We start from the raw sequence: 8804 nt of genomic DNA, 5'->3' as shown, positions 1-8804 counted from the left end.
TTTGAAGCCGATTAAGCAAATAGTTTGCAGTGGCTATTGCTTCTGCCCAATATTGATTCGGAAGAAACTTTTCACTAAGCATTGCTCTAGCATTATTTGCAAAAGTCCCATTCTTCCTTTCAGCTCTTGCATTTTGTTGAGGAGTTTTTGCACATGTGAATTGTCTTCGTATACCATGACTTCTACAAAAGTTCATGAATGCTAAAGACATTTATTCACCTCCTCTATCTGATCTCATGACCTTGATCTTTCTGCCTATCTGGTTTTCTACCATGGCTTTGAATTCTTGAAATCTAGAAAACACTTCAGATTTCTCTTTTAGGAAGTAGACCCAACAATATCTGTTGTAGTCATCGATGAAAGTCAAGTAATAAAGTGAACCATTGATGCTGCGGGTCTGGGCATAACCCCATACATCTATATGTATCAAATCAAGAATACCTCATGCATGAGAGGTACTTCTGCAAAAGTTGATTCACTTTTGTTTGCCGAAATAGCATGCTTCGCAAACTTTTCCAAGAAACTGTAGCTTCGGAATCCCAATTGCCATATTTTGATTCCTAAGATCTAACAAGTACTTGAAGTTGACATAACCATATCTCTCGTGCCATTTTGCAGATAGTGGCATTTGTTGCGGTTGAGTAGACATGGCATGCTTATCTGGTACTGTAGCTAGCATTCTGTATAAGCATCCTTCCTTAACACCTTTTGCTACTAGCTGACATCTTTTTGATTTATCTCTGATAGTGCATTCATCACCATTGAAGATGACTCGATAATTGTGTTCCGTCATTTGACCTACTGACAAAAGGTTCTTGCTGAGCTTCAAAACATAGAGCACATCTTTCGCCAATCCTTTCATACCAGTGAAATTGGTCATAGGGATAACGCATGTCCCTTGAACTGGATTCGGTGTATTGTCTACTATGTAAATGACATTTTTCTAACCTTCTAATGTCTTCATTTCTGTGAACCATTCTTGATTATTTGTCATGTGAGATGATGCATTGCTGTCGATGTACCAAGGATCCTATTCCACTTGGTCGACTTGATAGCTAAAATCCTCTTTGGGATTGTCATCAGTGTTTGGGTACATTGTATTAGTCTATTGCATTTCCTCACTTGTAAGAAACATATTCCCATGTTCATTTGCAAAATGAGTGTGACTAGAATGTCCACCACGATGATTTCCTCTACCTCAAAAATTCCCTCGATTATTACTGGATTGACCGCCTTGGTCGTACTGGTTCTTGCGGCAATCTCTTTCATAGTGTCCAAATTTGTGATAGCAGTTGCACTAAATGTTTGACACGTTGGTGGATGCATTCTTTCATCCTTGAAATCTTCCTCGGTTGGAATGATTTCCTCTTTGCTCGGGGGGGTCACTATGTATAAACCCTCTATATCACGTGCGTTCAAGGCCTATATTTAAAATCCCTTATCTGTAAATTTTTTCATTAATAAAATGTACCCCTTTTCTATACAAATCTGTAAATTTTTTCCAAAACTATTTTAAATAGTCCTTTATGTATATTTATTTCTGTAAATTTTAGAAATAGAAAATATCCTTCTGTCGAACTCACGTGATAGGGTTACATTTGATGAGTGACCCCCCCGAGCCTCTTTGCTGATTTTGATTTGCTAAGGATGATGTTGATGCTGATGCTAATGCTGACTTTGATTTTGTTGCTGATGATTACCCCCTTTCTGATATGATCTACCTCTACCTCTACCTCTGCCTCTGCCTCTACCTCTACTTTTGTCTGAAGCTGTGAATGCCTGATCATTAGAATGACCTTTTTGTGCTTGAATTGCTTGAGTTCTGAGTTCTTCACCAAGTAGAACTGACTGAAGTTCTTCCAGTGTCAGAATTTTCCATTGGATGGCAATACTATGGACTAGATTCTCATATCCCTCTCCTAGTCCATTCAAAATGACTTGAACCATTTCTACGGGGTTCATAGTCTCTCCTCCTGCTACAAGTTGACTATTGTAGTCTTTTATGCAGAGTACATAAGCATGACTAGTTTCGTTGCTGTTGTAGAAACTCTAGTTGATTTGGTTTCTTAGGGTGAGAATCCTGGATGTGTTCTTGGACTTGTAGAGAGCTGTGAACATATCCCATGCTTCTTTCGATGTCTTGACTATGTTGAGCTTGATCAGATGATAGGTGTACTTGTCTTTCTTATCCCATTTTGCCTAAGGTCGGGCAATGGCAGGATCTACTACTAGTGCGAAAACTGTTTGTGTACCTGTAAATCCCGTTGCTGGTGCTGTGATAACACATGGAGTAGAGCTACTTGTGGCTGGATCATCCAATGGTCTAGGTGTAGACCCATCAACATACTCCCATTTGTCCTGAAGTATAAGAATGGTCTCCATTCGATATTTCCATGTACCATAATTGGAGTTGTCTAACTTAGCAGATGCCTTCAAATTGACATTGCTAGTCGACATGGTGCAAGAAATGTACTCAAAAGTGTCGTGAAAATCTCTGAATAGCAAATAATTCCTTTTCTTTTGTTCTTTATAAGTGCTAGGTCAGATGCGTCAATGTAGAGGCGAATGTGTGTGAAGGAAGTGGTTTTGTCAGTAAGGCTCAAATGTGAGTGTAACTTGCACTGAAATGTGCATGTGATGTGAGAGCACGTAGAGCATGAAAAATCGAGCGACTTTCCTTTTTGGAGAACCCTCAAATTCTTCCTAGATCAAGAGATACAACTTGATCTAGGTGGAGGGGCAAAAGGAGTGCAAATGTGCTCAATGATGATGTGTCACTGTGGGTCACATGCAATGATGATGTGGCACTATGCCTAGCAAGAGGTGTGCTAGTGGAGCCCTGTGCTGAGGTGGCAGGAGTGGTCACATGCAGCGATTGTGTAGAGGTAACTGTGCCTGTAGGAGTCAATGCTGACTGGACAGCTGAGGTGGCACTGCTAAGGTGGTGCAAATGATGATGTCAATAGATGACATGGCAATGATGACATGGTTGATGATGTGGCACTGATGACATGGCTGATGATGTGGTAGTGATGATGTGGCATAGGTGACATGGTAGATGATGTGGCAGGTGAGCTGGTAGGGTGACATGGTAGCTAACATGGCACAGGTGATGACATGGCAGCCTCACGGGGCTACTAACATGGAAGATAAGAGACACATGTCAGCTCGTAGACCACTCCTAAGGTGAGTGGTGACCCTGGGATAGGGTCTTGGTATGGGATGCCACATGGTACCTTGAGGACCAAAGGGCCCGGAGGGATGGAATCTACTCGATTATGTCAAAATCTAGTGAGATTTCATTGATGAAATCTCATGGGAACCAAGATGCAGTTGGAGAGGTCGCCTCGTGGGATGGGAGCCGAAGGAGCTGCTAGGCCCTGGCATTGTGAGAAGCTAGGAGAAGACGAGCGACTATTCATAGCGAGAGGAGTTGGCATAGGAGCTTGGAGTTGAGGCATGTGCTCTAGATGTCATTGTACAGGGATGCCGTTCCCCCTCCCTTTCACGCTCTAGACATTGTTTTACAGAAGCAGAGGGGTCGATGGCCTTTGCTTGGTTGGTGCCCGTCTGGTGGTGGTCGTTTGGTGCTTGGATGAGAGAAGTTGGTGAGGCTGCTTTCTTGTTGGAGGCCGTTGGAGTGAGGCTACTGATAGAGCTGTTGGAGGCGTGAGGCTAGCTGCAAAGCCCATGAAAGCATCTCAAGGAAGGAGGCACAAAAAGATTATGGTGCAGAGCCAATGCTTCAACAATTTGAAAAAACTACAAATCCAAAGTTGAGTTGACCATAGGAGTTGTTTCGCCTAAGGGTCGTAGGAGCCACGTGTTGGTCGAGATGTAGGAGGCTTATGCTAGAGTGGAAGCTTGGTGATGCACCATTCTAGGAGATGGCACTTCAATGATCATCAAAGCCCTCTATGAATGTGCAAATGTTGTAGTTCGGTCGACTGGGAGTCATCTTGGAGCTTTGCATGCGCCTTCTTAGATAGTCGTTGTAGGAATCCTAGTTGGAGATGCCTTTGTTGTGTAGACGAATGACATCTCATTGTGGAGACCAGTGGGGTTTGTTGTAGTCATAGGTCCTCTACTCATGGCTGCTTGCCACATCAACAAGGCTTGGCTTAGTTGATGCTTGTAGGAGCTTGCAATCGAGTGAGCTCTCTCTATTCTCTCTCATAGAGAGAATGCTCTCAATCTCTTTCAGATTTCTCTAAAGAAGAATACACCAGCTCTCTTGCTCTCAAATCACAATGGAAAGAATAGATGGAATTCTTTCAAATGGAAATCTCTTTCAATGAACGGAAATTTTCTACGAAAGTGAACTCTCATAAGAACACTCAAGAAGCTCTCAATCTCTCAATCACTATCTCACTCTCACAAGGAGGATGGTGCCTCAGTGGAAGGCAAAACCAAGCTCTGATATCATGACAAAATATGAAGAGGGGAGAGGAGAAGAGTGGAGACGAGAGAGGGCACAGCTAGAGAGCACACCACAAATGACTAACTATACACTAGATTCAGTTGCAAAAATAGAATATATACAAACCCATTTACGGTTAGGGCTAGGGTTAGGGGATCTAACCCTTTCCTTTATAGCACTCGATAAGGACACATGATCACATGATGGTGCTATGCACACGTGATCACATGATGTTGAGCGTGAACTCTCAACACCTTCCCTCAAGATCAACATCATGAAGTAGTCCTTCCCTCAAGATGATGATTTTGGGGAATCGAAGAAGTACTGAGCATTACATTCCATCACACCCCTTTTATGGGATTAATGTCCTTCCTCTGCATCAAACCAAGAGCTAGTCGGTGTTTCTCGAATAGCTCTTTACCGAGTGGTTTGGTAAAGATGTCTACAACATTCTCTTTGCTATCACAATGTTGCAATGTGATGTCACCAAGTAACACTCTTTCTCTGATGAAGTGCTCTCTGACGTCAATGTGCTTTGTCCTGGAGTGGTATACTAGATTCTTGGCCAATGTTTGAGCCGATTGATTATCACAGTATATTATTGTTGGCTTTGTCTCATCAAAGTAATCTATTTTTGACAGGAGGAGTTTGGAGAAGCAAGATACCAAAAGGAATGGAGAGGAGACAAAGAGAAGCCTACAAACAAAAGCAAAGCACAAAAACAATAGGTAGAGCGTTCCTACTGCTCTCTTTTATTATTATTTTTTTCATACATTGTTCTTTCCTTTCATAATTTTGAAAGAAAAGGAAAGGAGGAGAGAAACATAAGAGAAATGGAAGGAAACTAGAGGAGAGGGAGAAGGTTACATAAAAGGAAGACAAAGAAACAAAAAGAACATGAAATATAAGTAGATGAGAGAAATTCTTACCTTGAGGTGGAGAGGGAGCTTTAGCAAGTCTTGTAGGTGGAGAGGGATAATGTAGGAGAGGATGGAGAGGTGGGAGGGGGAGGGAGGAGGATGGAGTAAGGAGGCACGGATGGAGGGCAATCACAATCTAAAATCGAGGAGTGAGGATGCAAGAAAGCAAAACAAGAATGGCGTCATGGGAAGGGAAAGCGTGGGTTTTATCTTCCGTGTCATCGGTACAACCAACGGTATCGGCATCAGTATATATAGTAGAGGCATCAATATGGGCATCGATATATACTGATGCCCATATCGATGAAATAGGGGTTTGGGGGTTCTAGGGGCTTAGGGTTTAGGGGGTCTTGGGGGGCTTTAAGGATGTTTGAGGGGATTTAAGGGGGATTTAAGGGGGGTTTAGGGGGTGTTCAATGTTTAAGGGACTTTAGAGTTTAGAGGTTGGAGGGATTTAGGAAATTCAAATGGGTTTAAGGGATTTTGGGGGGGTTAAGGGGGTTTGAGGGGGTTTAGGGGGGGTTTAGGGGGTGTTGGGGTTTTAAGAAGGTTTAAGGTGGTCTAGGGTTTTGGGTTTTGGAGGGTGGGTTTGGGGATTTCTAAGGGATTAGGGTGTTTGACTTGACTAGGGGGGATGGTTTTGGATGTGTTCAGGTGGAGAGGATGAGTAGTGACAACTCATCGGATGGGGGGCCACCTCTCGGGAGTGTGGAGTACCTTCATGAGTGATTGCCTTGTCCTTGCAGGTGAGGAGTTGGTTATCAATGCCATATTGTCATGCACCACTTGCAGATGTATAGAGAGGCACCACCAAAAGAGAATATCAGTAATCATGCTAGTGCATCATCGATAAACCTCCGATAAACCAATGATATTTGAGTGATTCATTAATATTTATATTGCATGTGTATTGCACACACTAACCTTGCATCATTATATAGGATGAGAAGACCAATGAGGAGCCAGTGAGGGAGCACATGTACCGCCTGGTCACACTTTGAGTTGGATGATCCTCTAGAGAAGGATGAGGGTATGGCAGTCATGATGGATTCTATTTTTGGAGGCACAATGGGAGATGGGGACGAGATATCTGAGCATGAGACCATGATGCAAGGTTTGGCATCAACATGCTTGTATGATGGTGCAAGGATGATAAAACTATGAGCTTGCCTCTCAATCTTGAATTTGCAGGCAAAGTATGGCTAGTCAAACATAAGTGTCTCAGCCTTGATAAGATTAGTGCAAATCATGTTTGGATCCTTGTTCTTAGTATCTTGGTCCTCGTTCTTAGTATCTCATTCCTAATTGTTTTAATTAGTATCTCATTTTTAAGGTTTCTTGGATATAAAAATTGCAATAGGTTGCTCTAGAAGATGTTGCTTACCTCAAATACCATGCCTAATTCCAAAGATGAAGCGAAGAAGATATTGACAATGGTTAGGCTAGATTATGACACCATCCCTGCTTGCCCTAATGATTGTATTTTGTTTCGTCATGAGTATGGCAATTTGGTTAATTGTCCGGAGTGTGGAGCACAACACTACAAAAAGGACTTGCTGGGGGAGACGACGATCTCAGTGAAGGTCTTGAGACACTTTCTCATCATCCCCAGGATACATCGTGTCCACTGCCAAAATCTCTAATGAAGATCACCTAGAGGCCATGACCATGAAGCTAAAAGAAGAAATGATGCAAGCCATGGACATGTCTCAACCGCCACCTCGGACTTATCCATGGTGAGAAAATGTATGGTGTTCACACTACATGGCCAGTCATACAGCAAATGAATGCATGGTCCTAAGAGCCAAGATCACTGCACCAACAAATATACTACCAAGGTTGTGGTGCCATATCTACATAGTCGGTGGCCATTATGAAAATAGCTGCATCTTTAACATGCGCAACAACCCGCCTCGACCTCAACAATACCAACCGACACCCATCCCAGTGTGTACAAGTAAATGGCACTTGCACAAATGCCCCTAGCTCCGAGGTTGATGAATCATGTTCCCATCCGGACCCAAGTTCTGCAATTACTCAGGAATCCAAATCCATGACCATATCCAAGAGCGCTCAATCTAGCTCCTCTCTGGAAATTCCAATATAGCAACTTCAAGCCGAGGAAGTGGATTCACCATTCGAGTATGAAGTTGAGGACCCAGTGTACTATGTGGAAAGGAGAAGAAGGTTTAATACTGGTCTATGCCAATCAAGCCCAACACATATCGAGCATTTTAATCAAGTGCTACGGGTGTGGAGAGAATCATCGGATCGCAGAGTGCCCTCATCGTGGTAGCCGCACTACTTTTCCAACCACTCTACAGAGATTGTGGCATTGGCCATGCCTGTATGGATTGTCCCATGAAAAATAAAGTCCCATAACAAACTAAGGCTAAGCTTGACGTCCTAATCAACATTATTGGGGTGGACCATCAAAGTCTAGGGCCAGTAAGTATAATATCACAACCTTTGAATGTAATTACACGACAGCAAAAAGACACCACCAAGGACCCTAATATTCCAATTCAATCAAGAAGACATTTTCCAAAGAAAGCACAAGTGCCTATACCTCTGCCAAGCAATGAGCAGCCAGAGCCTCAAACAAAAGAAGCTCCATACCCTAATGCAGAAGTGGAGAAGGCTCGATTTCAGGCACTTCAACAATGAGAACAAAAGGAACAAGCTCAATTTGAGGCTAAGAAGCAAGCATAAGATCCAATCCTTGACTTGGTCCCATTTAGTATTGATACTATACTCGAGCCTCTGTTCCAACAATAGAATCTGCAACATAATGTACCACCACTCCAACTTTGAGGAGCTGCACTCTCTAGCATTCTAAGTTGCCCTGTTTCAATTCCCATTGGAATCGTATTATGGAATTGTCCCAATCTCTGGAGGAATTTTAAAGGTTGGATTGAATTAGCAAATCCCCGTCCACCTATGGAAGACATAAAAGATATCCCTATGCGGATGGGTGATAGAGATGACATATGAAACACCACTATTCCTTTGATCCATAAGTTGCCCTTGAGTGTCATTTTCGTGAAAGTTCAAAGTAGTTTGTTTTTTAGACATACCTACGTATGTTTACTCGCTACTTGAGACGCTAGTCTCCCCGACAGCGGCACCAAATGTTGGCTCTTTCCTACTGCTTTCATAGGAAGAGCTAGGTTCTCTCAGTATGTAGGGTTCCGAGGTTTTTTGTCACCTATAGATATATTAGAGTTGTCGATTGCAGTATACATGTAGCAAAAAGAATAAATAAGAGGATGAGATTTAGAGTCATGCATAGGTGAAGGGTACCATATCCACTGGACCTTGGTCTTCTTCCCAGACACATGTCATGTGATTGGATACAAGAAGCTCTTCATGAAGCCAAAGAGGATGAGGACGTAATCGAGAGCTTGCAGTCAGATGTATGCCACATGTAAGTTTCTTACCTTTCTACTCAATTTGGGTAGTTA

This window comes from Dipteris shenzhenensis, chromosome 3, assembly GCF_047967505.1.
Source record: "Dipteris shenzhenensis isolate YYH24624 ecotype China chromosome 3, Dip_SZ_1.0, whole genome shotgun sequence".
NCBI classification, from domain to species: Eukaryota; Viridiplantae; Streptophyta; class Polypodiopsida; order Gleicheniales; family Dipteridaceae; genus Dipteris; species Dipteris shenzhenensis.
This window is presented reverse-complemented; position numbering follows the sequence as displayed.